This window comes from Solanum tuberosum, unplaced genomic scaffold (genome assembly GCF_000226075.1).
Source record: "Solanum tuberosum cultivar DM 1-3 516 R44 unplaced genomic scaffold, SolTub_3.0 scf00347, whole genome shotgun sequence".
Classification (NCBI taxonomy): domain Eukaryota; kingdom Viridiplantae; phylum Streptophyta; class Magnoliopsida; order Solanales; family Solanaceae; genus Solanum; species Solanum tuberosum.
Genome location: NW_006239269.1, coordinates 603,098 through 613,565, shown reverse-complemented (window position 1 = coordinate 613,565; position 10,468 = coordinate 603,098).

Here is a 10,468-nt window from a genome sequence, read left to right as displayed (position 1 = left end):
CCACTTTTTCAATAGTGAAACGTGGAAGACTGGATGCACTGCTACTAAATCTTCTGGCAACTTTAACCCATAGGCCACTTTACCAATCCTTTTCAAGATCCGGTAAGGGCCTACATATCTGGGACTGAGCTTTCCTTTCTTGCCAAATCTCATCACCCCCTTCATAGGTGATACTTTCAGGAAAACCCAATCATCAACTTGGAACTCTAGTTCCCTTCTTCTCACATCTGCATAAGACTTCTGGCGACTCTGAGCAGTCTTAAGTCTATCTCTAATGAGTTGCACTTTCTTCATAGCATCAAGGACCGAATCTGGTCCTATCAAGGCTGCTTCACCTACTTCAAACCAACCAACTGGAGATCTACATCTACGCCCATACAATGCCTCATAAGGGGCCATCTGAATGCTGGAATGGTAACTATTGTTGTAGGCAAACTCAATAAGAGGAAGGTGATCATCCCAACTACCCTTGAAGTCGATCACACAAGCTCTCAACATGTCCTCTAAGGTCTGAATGGTACGCTCTGCCTGACCATCCGTTTGTGAATGAAATGATGTGCTAAGGTTAACCTGAGTACCAAGACCCTTCTGAAATGACTTCCAGAAATGAGAGGTAAACTGAGGACCTCTATCTGAGATGATAGACAAAGGAACCCCATGCAACCTCACAATCTCATTAATGTAAAGCTTGGCGTAATCCTTCGCCGAATCTGTAGTCTTGACCGCCAAAAGCGATAAGACTTAGTAACCCTATCAACAATCACCCAAATGGAGTCATGTTGTCTGCGAGTACGAGGTAAAACTGTGATGAAGTCCATGTTGATCACTTCCCACTTCCAAGTAGGAATGTCAATCTCTTGAGTCATACCTCCTGATTTCTGATGTTCTACCTTGACTTGCTGGCGATTTGGGCACTTAGCCACAAAATCTACTATATCTCTTTTCATACCATTCCACCAATAGACTTCCCACAGATCGCGGTACATCTTAGTGGCACTTGGTTGAATAGAATATCTGGAATTGTGGGCCTCTACAAGAATATGCTGTCTCAACTCTCCCACATTAGGAACACATAATTGACCCTGGTAGCGAAGCACACCATTTACCCCTTGGGAGATAAACCTCAACTCTCTGTTGATGGACTGCACCCTTGAGTTCAAGTAATATCGGATCGATGTATTGCTTTTCCTTAACTTTCACTACCAAAGAAGATTCTGATCTATTCTGGACTATCATACCACCATCTAATGTGTTAGTAAGACTAACTCCTAAGAGAGCAAGACGATGAACATCTTTTTTGTACTTCCTTCCTTTTTTTTCCTCAATATGTGCTACACCACCCTCTAGATCCACCTCTTTCTGGCCTTAAGGTAAGAGATAATCAACATATAGGTACTGAGCTACTACCCTTCTATTCTAAGACTGACTCGTTTGGAAATTGGAACTGAACAACCCGAATTCTACAATCGACTGAGGCATAACAAGAATATAAAATGGCTTCTAGTCCTATAGAAACAGCAAAATTAACATGATCAAAACTCAGCCTAATGCACCCCCTAACAAGTAAATATATCTAGAAACAACTCTAAAAACTACAATGCAAAATAACAAATTTACTCTTTCAGTGATGAATCAGATAAACACAATACACCTACAAAGAGGAGACCAAGGGATAGATTTATTAATAAGAATAAGGAGAACTTCACAGAACCAACAAAATTTGAAACAACTCTAGTAACCATAATTCAGAAATTTCTCTTAAAAGATTGCTCCTCACAGTGATTAATTTCTACCATAATATGCAATCAAGTTTCAGAGTAACACAACATTCATTAAAAGATTCAATTTTTACATGAAGAGAAATCAAAACTGCACTTTCCAACTACTAAATAAACAAAAAAACGCGAAGGTGCGCATACCTGAAATTCGAGTAAGGTAGAAAATAGAGATTGAGTTGAGATCGCTGCTAGGAAGACCTGTGCTTTCTCAGTTTTGAGAAAACACAGATGAAACGCTGAGAACTACGAGCTATGCTGAGATCGCTTCAAGGCAGATGTTGCTAGGGTTTTCTGATTCACGATAGTGTTTTGAGAAACAAAGCGCTATTTGTCTTTTTTTATTTTTGCAATTTTAATTACACTTATGTTTTGGCTTTAAGTTTTGGTGAAAAAAGAACTTTTTTTTAATTTGACCCTTAAATTATAATTTGGGACCACTTATTAATTTTTTTAGAGACTAGATTTAGTACCTTCATAAAAACATACATAATTAAGGACCGAAATAAAATCTCGTCCCAATACATATACTTTTAGAGACAGGATTATTAACTCGTCCCTAAATGTTGGTCTTAAATAAAGCTTTTTCTTGTAGTGGACTATAAATACATTTTCAAACATTATGTTTAGTAATCTTTTGTCAATTAAATTTTATTCTGAACTTGGATTAGAGTTTGAACTGAGAGTATTGAGAAAATATTTTCCCTTAGCTTTGAAGAATTGAAGTTTTCCATTTTTGAGAAATTGTAAGTAAGTCTTTGAGATTTTTCAACTTGCACCTTTGTAAAGATGAAATTAGTCCAGTTGATGGAAACACCATTTGGTAGCAATATTTATCTTTTTATGATGTCTAGCTAAAACCCCAATTCTTGGGGTGTGATTATGTGAATATGGGTTGATTTAGCTTATGGGTATTGCTAATTGATAGTTTAAATGCTATTTAGAAGTGATTTCATTCACTAATTGTGGTTAAATTTAAAGGGTTGTAGTTGCAAATACAATTCTACCTTCGTGTTTTTGGCTTGCTCGAGAGAGAGGTTTTAAAACCAATATTACTGAATTGATGATTTGTGGGTATTGGGTTGTCAGGGGTTCAGCTCGAGAGAGTGAATTCCAAACCCTTTTCCACACATTTAGCTCAAGAGAGTGAATGAACTAATGCGTAGATTGTTCATAATTTCTTGCTTGTTGGTGTTCGAGAGAAACTGTCACGCCCCAAGCTATCCCCAAGACGCGGACACGGGACCTAGGACCACAAGTGATCCCAAGCTAACCCTGCTGGCATGATCATGAGCATACTAAAGATAATAAACAGATGCGGAAGCTAAATCAAAAATAAATCTGAAAATATGGGGAATACCCATATACTATAACTGAGATAAATATAAACTGGTGAGTTTAATACAAGGAAGATATTAACTCAATACTAAGCTGAATCTATCTATGTCTGAAATAAGCCTCTAAACTGACTAGAAATGTTGGGACATGCCCCAACTAGATCTAGCAAAACTGAAACTGAAGACTAAAAGCGATAAAGATAAACATGTCACTAGTCCTCGAAGAATGAGGACTCACCACTGATGCTGCTGAACTGAAGATCGGGAATTGATCTAAGCGTGATCTGGATGCTGAGAACCTGAACCTACATCACGAGAAGATGTAGCGCACGTATGCGTCAGTACTTGAAAGGTACTGAGCATGCAGGATAGAGTAAAGCTGAAATAACATATAACTGAACAAAGCAATAAAGCAATGATATAATCTGAACATGATATAGATACTGAAAATACTGAATACTGAGCTAACTGATGCAATGACCAAATTTATAACATGCTGAGACTGAATACTGACTGTACTGAAATATGGTCAATGCAATAGAGTCTGACTGAACTGTGGGAGCTACTAATAACCGACATAAAACCACATGAGCTAAATGTGGAGTCCGATGTATACGCCCCATCGAGAGGACCCAATATACCCTGCCAGAGGTATAGAGGCATGCTAGTGTGATCACTAAACTGATGTTGCCCACAGAGGGGACTTACACCTACGTGGCTCGTAGTTCTGGGACTATATGGGTACGCTGACACCCTAGTCCAACTCGGTATTATGCTACTCCCAATGAATTAAGTAGTTAACTGGTTATGACTGAATTTCTGTGAATACTGGATAGCTCGAACTGAACATGCAAACTGAGAATGCAACAATTAATCTGATAATGATGCATTCATAAACTGAGGCATGTATAACTGAATACTGAAATATCTGACCTAGCATGTGTAATTCAAGAACTAAAGAAATACATAGCTAGGGTTCTGAAATTCATGCAATAAACTGAGCAATAACATGATAATCTGATTTGGAACATTTAAATAACTAATTCATGATGATCTGTTGTAATTCTAGAAACCCTAGGTCTGTTCATAATCATGGAATCAAGAATCTGACTGAATTCTAGGGACCTAATGGGCGAAAGGAACCCACTAGTGAAATCCCACATACCTGGTGACGAATTCCATGGAGAAATCTTTCGATTTCGGGGCTGAAACTGATGAAAACTTCCTGCGTTCTTGAACTACGGTTCTTTACCTTTTTCTCCTCTCTTGATTCTAATTTTCTAAGATTTTGATTAATGAATTGACTTGGATAAGTTCTAGTTATGTTTCTAGGCTTAAACTGATTAAAATATCATGATTTAGGGTTTAAATGACGTATCTTAGGGGTTAAACGAAATAGGAAAAGACCAAAAGACCCCTGAATTAACTGCTGTCGGAGTGATCGACGGACTGGACTGACGGGCCGTCATTCAATCGACGGTCCGTCGATTGGGTCCGTAGGTCGAGTCTGCCCGACAGGGCTTCACTAAAACGAGCATAACTTTTTGCTCGGAGTCGGATTTTAGCAAACTCGGTGGGGTTGGAAAGATAATTCAATTATCTATCATACCATAGGTCATTGGACACAACAATTAATTTTGTGCTAAAAGTTGTGACCATCTGAAGTTGACCCATCAATAATTTTCAGCTAACTGGCTGCTGACCCTCATCTACGGTCAGACCTATGGACCGTGGATCGAATGACGGTTCGTGATGGTCGACCGTAGTTTGTGTCAGAGGCTGGGTAAGGGAAGTCTCGATCCACGGAAACAGACCACGGACCGTGGTCTAATCTACGGACCGTGGGTCTGTCCGTGATTCGGGACTTAGCCAAATTTTCTGAGCTAGTTTAGGGAGGGGTTGCAGTGGTGAACCACGGACCACCAGCACGGGCCGTGGTCTGACCTACGGTCCGTGGATGGTGACCGTAAGTTGCACCTGCAACGTCTCAAAATCTGCATTTTTTGGTCCGTTTTGAATACGGGGTGTTACAACAACGTCATAAGTGCTAAGTCTAATTCAATTAGAAGGAAAGGAACAATTATCAATAAGTATTTCAATTTCAATTATTTATATTTACTTGTGCAGCATGTAATAATAGATAAATATTTTATTGAATGAAGCTTCCATCATCGTGATTGAATTAGGTAGAATATATTTCCTTAAATGATCCTTATCGATAGATTGCGAATTTATTATTTTCTCTTCTTTGTCTATGTAACAATTTTAAATTTGGAATTGAGAATTTTATTTTTTCAAATTCATTAAGGTTAGAATATTTCCAAACATTTATAGTCATTTATTTTTTCACTCTATTGCCTTGACGTTAAGAATGATCTCATGTAATTGTGTAAGTATGTATTTATATTAATATATATTAAATATCAAAGACTTGGACTTGGACTTGGGGCTTGGGCTAGGATCAGACTTTAAAATAAATATTTTTATAAAGCTTATATATTTACTCTATAAATAACAATATTTTTACAGGCAAGAATAGTATACATATCTGTAGTTCTATACAAACTGTACAAAATAGGTCAAAAATTAAAGTGATCAAGACACAAAATAACACAAGATAGAAGTATTGAGAGTTTATGTACACTCAATAATAATATTGTAATCATCATTTTTGATAAATCTTTTCACAATATCTAGGCATGGTTGCAAAACAGTATTCCTCCATGTTTCGTCAACAACTTATTTTTTATCTTCTTTGAAAACGTTAGTAGCAATAATATGATGCACCGACCATATTTTCTCATTTATTAATCGTTGAATCTTGTCAAGTTGTTTACAAATTAATATACGAGTGTTATGCTTATTACTTGAAATTGAAGCTTGAAGAATCATCTTCTTTGACTCATCATCTCCATTTATATTTTTTTGTTCCCTTAAATATCTGGCCATTTCAGGAACACCAATGGACCGTCGAATTCCTTTGGTATAATCTGCATCTGGATTGAAAATTTACCACACCTCATCTACCAGCCCGGCATGCAACATAAATTTAAGAATAGTTTTATTTAGTTGAACATATATTTGAAAACCAAAAATGTTATTAAGAAAACTATATAAGAAAAGTTTTAGTTAGAATCATTATTATATTTCGATTCATATATAAAATAACTACAAAAACTACCTGCATTGACCATTTCATCAACTCTTGTGTCATCTCTACGATTCAAGACTAGTTGCTCTACATCAATCCAAATAAAGGAACTGTCATACTTATAATTGAACATGAACAAATGGTCTTCCACAAGTTTTTCAATATACGAATTTTACCGTCCAACAATAATTGAAACACATTGATTCTTCAAAAATATTTCAATGTAGAAAAGGGACTTCAGAGAGAAATCTTCCGCCGTGAAGTAAGAATCTGGCTCAATTTCACCTAAAAATTGTTGAAATAAAATAACTGTCAATTAATATTCACATTAAAATAAACTTATCACAAAAAATGTCTTTTGCGGATTTGTATACCTAGCATATAGTGTTGTACACCTTGTTTCTAAGCGTGTGTGATCTTGTTGGTCACGATATAAAGTCCCTTATATACTTGCATTTTGTCCGAGTTGATTATTTCTCCTCGAAAATGGATGGCAAGGTCAACAGAGAGACGAGATTTTCCCGTTCCTATTGCTCCAATTATGAACACCACTTTCTTTTTGTTGAACATGTTGTTGTTGTTGATGAAAGTATTCATTTTAGCTACACATAAAATAAAATCATAATAATAATTAGTTCAAAATAGTGAATAATCTCATGAAAACCACTCATGCATACACTCATACATTAAAAAATCTTATAAATATAAAGTTAATAAGTAGAAACATTACTTGAGATGTAATAAACTATGTAAAATAATATATTTCTCTTGATGGTGGTTAGGAAAGAGATTGCATTGAGCATTTATAGTAAAATATATTTTTCGACTTATTAATTGGTATACCATATTCAAAAATATTGATATATTTTGAGATAAGACCAATGACTTTTGAAAAATGTATAGATATGTCAACTGGAATTTTGGTAATGACAAGTAAAAAAATTTAGGATAAAGTTAACAAATATAAATTGTTTGGAGATCGCATATAACTGGGCATTTATAGTAAAAAAAAATGTACATTGTTTGGTGATTGCATATAACTGGGCATTTATAGTAAAAATGTGATTATGAACTTATGAATTGGTATATACGAAATTTTAAAAAAATTCATATCTTATAGGTTAAGAATAATTCTTGAAAAAAACCTGCAGATACGTCACCTTGAATTTCGGTGATTAGGATTAAATAATTTTAGGATGAAGTTTCTAGATGCACATTGTTATGAGATCACATACAAGATTGGCGAAAATATGGATTTCAAAAGGATTGTAAAAAGAACTCAATAATATTTCAGAAGAAATACATTCAGGTGATAATGCGTCAATTCATCCACTATTTAACAAGCCATAAGTGCTAAGTCTAATTCAATTAGAAGGGAATGAATAATTATCAAGAACTATTTCAATTACAATTATTTATATTTACTTGTGCAGCATGTAATAATAGATAAATACTTTATTGAATGAAGCTTCCATCATCTTGATTGAATTAGGTAGAATATATTTCCTTATATGATCCTTATCGATAGATTGCAAACTTATTAGTTTCTCTTCTTTGTCTATGTAACAATTTTATATTTGGAGTTAAGAATTTTATTCTTTCAAATTCTTTAAGGTTAGAATCTTCACAAACATTTATTGTCATTTATTTTTTCAGTCTATTACCTTGACATTAAGAAAGATCTCATTTAATTTAGTAAGTACGTATTTAAATTAATTTAAATTAAATATCAAAGACTTGGACTTGGACTTGGGGCTTGGGGTTGAATCAAACCTTAAAATAAATATTTTTATAAAGCTTAAATATTTGATCTATAAATAACAATGTTTTTACAGGAAAGAATAGAATATATATTTGTAGTTAGATACAAACTGTAAAAAATAGGTTAAAAATTAAAGTGACCAGGAGACAAAATAACACAAGATAGAGAAAATGATAGTTTATGTACACTCAATAATAATATTCTAATCATCATTTTTGGGAAATCTTTTCAGAATATCTAGGCATGGTTGTGAAACAGTATTCCTCCGTGCTTTGTCAACAACTTATTTTCTATCTTCTTTTAAAACATCAGTAGCAATAATATGATGCACCGACCACAATTTCTCATTTATTATTCGTTGAATCTTGTAAAGTTGGTTACAAATTAATATACGAGTATTACGCATGATACTTGAAATTGAAGCTTGAAGAATCATCTTCTTTGATTCATCATCTCTATCTGTATATTTTTTCCCTTAAATATCTCGCCATTTCAGGGACACCAATGGACCATTGAATTCCTTTGGTGTAATCTGCATCTGGAATGAAAATTTGTCGCACCTCATCCACCAACCCTGCTTGAAACATAAATTTAAGAATAGTTTTATTTAGTTGAACCTATATTTGAAAACCGAAAGTGTTATTAAGAAAAATATATAAGAAATGTTTTAGTTAGAGACATTATTATATTTTGATTCATATATAAAATAACTACAAAAACTACCGGCATTGACAATTTCATCAACCCTCGTGTCAACTCTACGGTTCAAGACTGCTTTCTTTACATCAATTCAAATAAATCAACTCTCATGCTTATATTTGAACATGAACATAGAGTTTTCCTCAAGTTTTTCAATATACGAATTTGACCCTCCACAAATAATTGGAACACATTGAGTCTTCAAATTTTTTTATATGTAGACAATGGACATTAAACATAATCTTTGGCGGTGAAGTCGGAATCTAGCTAAATTTCACCTAAAAAATTGTGAAACAAAATAACTATCAATTAATATTCACATTAAAATAAAGTAATCACAAAAATGTCTTTTTCGAATATGCATACCTAGCAAATAGTGTCGTACACCTTGTTTCTCATCGTGTGTGATCTTGTTTGCCACGATATCAAGTTCCTTATATACTTGCATTTTGTCCAAGTTGATTGTTTCTCCTCGAAAATGGGTGGCAAGGTGAACAGAGAGACGAAGTTTTCCCGTTCCTGTTGCTCCCAATACGAACACCACTTTCTTCTTGTTGAACTTGTTATTGTTGATGAGGAAAGTATTCATTTTAGCTAAACATAAAATAAAATCATAATAATAATTAGTTTCAAATAGTAAATAATCTCATGAAAACCACTCATTCATACACTCATACAACCAAAAATCTTATAAATATAAAGTTAATAAGTAGAAACCTTCCTTGAGATGTAATAAACTTTGTAAAAGAATGGATTTTTCTTGATGGTGGTTATGAAAGAGAATGCATTGAGCATTTATAGTAAAATGTATTTGTGGACTTATTAATTGGCATACCATATTCAGAAATATTGATATCTTTAGGATAAGATCAATGACTTTTGAAAATGTACACATATGTCAACTGGAATTTTAGTAATGACAAGTAAATAATTTTAGGATAAAGTTATCAAATGTACACTGTTTGGAGATTGCATATAGCTGGACATTTATAGTAAAAATCTAATTATGAACATATGAATTGGTATATACCAAATAAATTCATATCTTTTAGGATAAGAATAATTCTTGAAAAAAACCTATAGATATGTCAGCTTGTATTTGGGTGAATAGGCTTAAATAATTTTAGGATGAAGTTTCTAGATGCAAATTGTTATGAGGTTCCATACAAGATTGACGAGAATATGGATTTCAAAAGAATTGTAAAAAGAATTCAATAATATTTCTGAAGGAATATATTCAAGAGATAATGCGTCAATTCATACACTATTTAACAACACGTCATAAGTGCTAAGTCTAAATTCAATTAGAAGGGAAGGAGCAATTATCAATAACTATTTCAATTACAATTATTTATCTTTACTTGTGCAACACGTAAAAGTAGATAAATGTTTTATTGAATGAAGCTTCCATCTACGTGATTGAATTAGGTAGAATATATTTTCTTAAATGATCCTTACCGATAGATTGCAAATTTACTATTTTCTCTTCTTTGTTTATGTAAGAATTTTAAATTTGGAGTTAGGAATTTTATTCTTTCAAAATCTTTAAGGTTAGAATCTTCCCAAATATCTACAGTCATTTATTTTTTCACTCTATTACCTTGACATTAAGAATGATCTCATGTAATTGTGTAAGTATGTATTTATATTAATATATATTAAATTTCAAAGACTTAGACTTGGACTTGGGGCTTGGGCTTCGATTGGACCTTAAAATAAATATTTTTATAAAACTTAAATATTT